We start from the raw sequence: 5459 nt of genomic DNA, 5'->3' as shown, positions 1-5459 counted from the left end.
AAAGTAGTGGAACAATGGTGGAAGCTGTGATAGAATGCTGCAGAAGGGAAGGAAAGGATAGAAGAACTCAGTTTCAGATACCCGAACGACTTCAGGATATGTGAATGGCAAATGGCGTATAGGAGGAAGGTGAGCTCAAGTGCCTGAAATAACATGAGAAAGAAAGACAAGAATTATTGGTGAAGTGGAGCCACAAATGAAATTATCAATGGTCAAAGATGGGTGCCTGTTACTCTTCTCTCCTTGCTAGGGCAAAATGAAGGAAGGAAAGGTTTATTTAGCTCACAGTTACTGGAGGTTTCAGTCAATACGCAGCTGGCTCCAAAGCAGAGTGGTACCTGGCAGAGGGCAGCAGTTCTTGGCAGCAAAAAAAAGCAAAACAGCAAGAGCAAATGGGAGGAGTAGCAGCAACAATGGCAACAGAGAGGAAGACTGCCTCCCTTATGTTGTGTTCAGGCTGTAAGTCCCAGGCTGGCTGTAGCACTCATACCCATAATCCCAGTAGATCATGAGTCAATCACAAACTCTAGAAGTCTGCTCCATGACTTACATGAGGCTTTGAGGGGACAACTAGACACAAACTATAACAATGGGGATTATGAAAAAATTTTACTCCTTTTTTTTTTTTTGGTGGTGCTAGGGCTGACAACTAAGGCCTTGTGCATGCTGGATGAGCTCTCTACTACTGTTCTACACCCCACCATGAAAACAATGTTAAAGACTGTTATGGCTTGTGTGTAGATGCCCCCCACCCCAAGCCTCATGTAGTCATAGCTGAGGCTCCTTCAGAGGTGGCTGGATCTAGAGTGTGTGTGCTGAGATTGAGTCATGTTGCAATTCTAGGCTCAAGGACACTAAGATGAAAGGTTTGAGCTACCTGCCCTAAGTAAGTAGTTGGATCAGATACAAGCAATGGAAAGACACTGTGAAGATTCCTTATTGCTTTGCTATCTTCTTCCATGAACTGCTTTTCCTCCACTATGACTGTCTGTTATGCCACCCTGCCTTGGAGCCAGCTGATTATAGACTGACACCTCTACTGACTAGGAGCCAAATATGGCTTTACCCCTTTAACTTTGGATGTTGGGGATTTTGTCTCAGCGGTGAGAGAAAAGTAACTTAGACAAAAACGGTATTAGCCATAGTCTAAAATAGAGCCAAGGCACTAAGGACACGAAGGCAAGATGCACAGGGAGCAGCCCTACAAATCCTTCCACCGTGGAGAAGTCTTCCGCACCCTTAAGATGCCCATGCAGATCTGTCGTTGATAACACACATGCTATCATCATAGATGGTAAAACCCCAGTCCACAAGAATCTGCTCTGTTGAGGGTTTCTTTATTTGATACGTAATAAAATGCCATATGTGCTTACCAAATATATTTTGATTAATAGATCGAGGAAGGTTTCTGTGCTAAAGTTATCTTAATAGACTGCTAAAATTAGAAGGTGCTAATCTTAGCATCTGTGGCAATGTGGAGAAGTGTTTGAAGTATCAGTGTTTGGAAATGACATGCAATGGAGCCTGTGAGCCACACATCCTTCAAGTAGTCACGGCTAATTTGGACATGGAATTTTGAGGGAATTTAAATTTGGGGATTTCCCGTGTGCAGCATCATTTTGCAGTCATGCACTTAGCTAAAAATTCTCCTTTTCTAGGAATGCTCAGGCTAGTGATGCGTTGTTAGTTTGGAAAGAGAATAAAGGACAAATGTTGCCATCCTTTCTTGAAGCAGACTTAACCAACTAATTAAATCCACTTTGCTTTCTGGGCTTATGGTGACTTTGTGTAATTCAGCCTGGAATCTTGTCACATCCAGATCTGTCGTTGTCCAGGTTACCATGGCAGCTAAATTTTTTCCTCTTTGTGAAATTATCCCCAGCCCTTGGCTTCAGTAAATCACATAAGCCTGTGTATTATTAGCTTAATGAAGGGACCCTTTCTGCAGGCGTCTTCCAGTGCTGTCAGGTAGCTGTCCAACTAGCATGTTGTTGCTGTGTTTAGTGTCTTATTTTCAGCATCCATCTGGAACTCCCTTACAAAGCTGGGAGATCACATGCCAGGGAACATCTTGCTGTCTCCCAAGAAAATGCATCTCCTTCTTCCTCGAATGTGACCTGTGACATCATGCTGCCCTCACCAGCCCATCTCAAGCCCCTCTCTACGAAAAGTGGCTTTGTTGCCATCTAAGCGTGCATGGTTATTGTCTGTACAATGATTCATTTTCCATGTCTGTAGCTATAGTGCTACATACACTGGGACCAGTTTCAAACTCTAATGATTAACACATGTTTATTCATTCCAAATGGAGCAGCGGTTGCAGTCCTTGCTGCACACATGTTATTGGGGTGGTTTGTTGTCGTTGTTATGTTTCCTCTCTAGATTGGTTCTGCCCATGAAACAGAAGAAGCTACTAGTGATTAACCACTGAAAGCTTTGTCTTTGCCTGCGAGGCACCGCTCTGCACTGTCCACTTACCAGTGAAGTGTGGCCCAAGACCACTCTCTGGATGCCAGGCAATTGCTGCTAGAATTTCCTCTTTGTGCCCTGTATTAAACTCCCTTCTGGATATGTGTTCCCACCACACAGTGATAGTCAGCGAATGGCAGATTTACTCTTAGAAACTCGAGGCAATAATGCAAGCCAGGAAAATACTGATGAGGAGGAGATGATCTCTGACAGAATCTCAAATATGTCAGGTAAACATTTAATTACACAAAAGCAGGTAGCCACAAAGAGGAAATTTGGGAATATATTTTTTGCTAAATGAGGTTAAACATGGGGTTGTCACCATCAGGAATTGCGGCTGCTGTTCACACTTGCTGGGTGTGCCCGGAATGGCCTGGTCAGGTTCTAGGGCAGAGATGAAAGCCACTTACCTGTCACCTTCAGAATGACCTCTAAGCCCTCAATGCAGTGACCCAGGGAGAGGGCTACATTAAGCAATGCGCAAAAAACCCACAGATGTTGGAGCACATTGTGATTTACAGAGGGACTCCTTTTGGTTAAATGATTTTTTCTCCCCTCTAAAACCCACCCTGAGGAGAAATTTCTGAGCTAAGTTGAGACATCTACAAAAGCATGGAGGGTTAAAGAGCCACTGTGAAATTTATTTCATCTCTGAATTTATAGCTTTGTTAAACAAAATGGTATAAGAACCATAAAACAAAAGAGGCTAAAAATAAAAAGGGAAAAAGGCATAACAAACAAGCAATTCCAGCCAGCTCTTTTCCCCTGCTCAGGATGAAATGAACGGAAGTAAGCAGGACACAAGATAACTGATTGTATTTTCTCAGCCAGAACAGTCTACAAATGATCATAGATAAGGAACATGTGGACATCCTAACCCCATCCTCGGACCTAAGCGCTCCTCTCCTGTCATTCACCTCTTCCCAACCTGTAGGACTTGCTCCGAGGGAGACCAGTGTTAAGTCTTACAGGAGAGGTTACCAGTGGTTGTAATTTTTTATTCACAGGGCAGTATCTAACTCACTAAGAATGCAGAGCGAATGCCAAGCCATAATCACTTAAATGCTTTATTTATTCCCTTTCTCATGTTCCATTTTTGAATGAAGACTCATAGTCTCCCTCATTTTTACCCTGAATCGTGGCTCCAGGTGGTGCTGGCCCCAGGCTCACACTCAGATGTGAGCAAGATTTCTGCTAGGGTGGATTCTTCTTCTCCATACTCTCCTGATGGTCTATAAATAGCATCACTTGTGAGGATTGTTGAAATAATTTGTTGCTATAATTATAGTGACATTTCTAGCATGTTATAATCATATAAAATGGCAAAAATAGAAGGATGCTATTTTGGATTTTTTTTTTTCCAAATCAGTTTGTATTTCAGAAAAGAGTAGGAATGCCACTTGTTTAGAGAAAGATCCATGCTATAATAGCAGAGGATAACGACCTGTGAAAAGCCAGAGTACCACCTTAGGAAGAAAATCAACTGGATACTTTGAAATTGAAATGGCTTTAGAAATAAGAAGAAAAGAAAAAAAGTCCCAGAAGTGCAATTCCATACATGCAAGAGAAGTGAAGACATGTGATGATATTATTCCAACTGAGGGTCGCAGCCAAACCAAAGTCATCCTAATTTTTCATAGACTTTTACATTTTTGATGACAGCATCTTAGCTGAGGAGTCACACATGTCTGAAAAATATCTGGGATGGTTGTATATGAGGATCTTTGAAGAAGAGAGTGTATTCTGAGTTGACAAAGTAGTCCCACTGCTTCCAAGCATGCAGCTAATGCTAACAAAATCAAGATCTAGGATAAAATAGTGTTAGCTGGTATACAATTGCCCAGTCTGGGGACTCTGTCAGAGCCATAGAGACTTTGAGAACACTTCTCAGGATTCTAAAAGGGTGTCCTGTGTCTCTATAAGCTATGTTAATTGATAGAATTGAAAGTGTCAAAGTTTATCTTGGGTGCAGGCTTTCTTTGCAGTGCTTGGTTCTCGTGCTGATCTTCTGATTGGCTAACGCCCCTGGACAGTGAAAGGGTGATGATACCTTATAATTTTTTTCACACTCTGATCAGAGTTAAACTTTTGTACTTCTTTGTGTGCTCTTTCCTTCACATAGACCATACTTCAAAAGGGCTAAGATCTTATCTGGGTTGGAAACCGCCCCATTCCTATCTCCGGCCAAGAGATTTTTAAGTAGGAAGTTGGTAGATGGTAGTGAACAGAACTCAGATGACTGAGTGATGGGACAGGGGGACTTGAGATCAATTCTGGCTTTGCAGTCTGTAAGTTTTATGAGCTTGGGCAAGCGTTCCACTTCTTGGAGCCTCCTGTTCTTTATTTACAAAATGGTTGGTTTGTCCTGAAGCCACCCAAGGGCCCCAGCCCTAAATTCCACCAAAGAACAGAAAGCAGATGCCCCAGGCTCTCCTTCCACCTTGCTCCTGAGGCCACCTGCTCAGCCCCACCTCTGTCTGCCTCTGCAGCACAGCTGGCCCTGGACACCACCCTTTCAGCCCAAGGCAGGCTCGACAGTCTAACTGGAAGGAGCGCCTCACTCCTTCATTGCACTGCACCCCACTGGACTCAAGGACTGAAGAGTGAAATTTGCCATGGCTGCTCCGTGACTGTGGACTCGGAAACCAAGGGGTGGGTGGTTGCCTTCTGTGCAGTGTGGAGAGCTGGACAAGAGACAGTCACTCTGTGTGTGTGTGTGTGTGTGTGTGTGTGTGTGTGTATGCGTGCACTGTTTATCTACAGAGATCAGGCATAGCAAACAGAGAATCCGGGCAATTCCCAGTCCTCACTGAGGGTTTCCTGATCTTGAGTTCTGTCAGGTGGCATGTATACTGACCTTAGGTTTCTTTGTTCCTCTTTTTTTAAAATAGATTTTCATGGCTCTATTGCTTATATCCAGATCCCCAGTTACTATGCACGTACATTCTTCTCAATAATTGAATATAGTTGGATTGATTTTTCAGGTGAAG

The sequence above is a fragment of the Octodon degus genome, unplaced genomic scaffold, assembly GCF_000260255.1.
Source record: "Octodon degus isolate 3935 unplaced genomic scaffold, OctDeg1.0 scaffold00144, whole genome shotgun sequence".
Taxonomy (NCBI): Eukaryota; Metazoa; Chordata; class Mammalia; order Rodentia; family Octodontidae; genus Octodon; species Octodon degus.
This window is presented reverse-complemented; position numbering follows the sequence as displayed.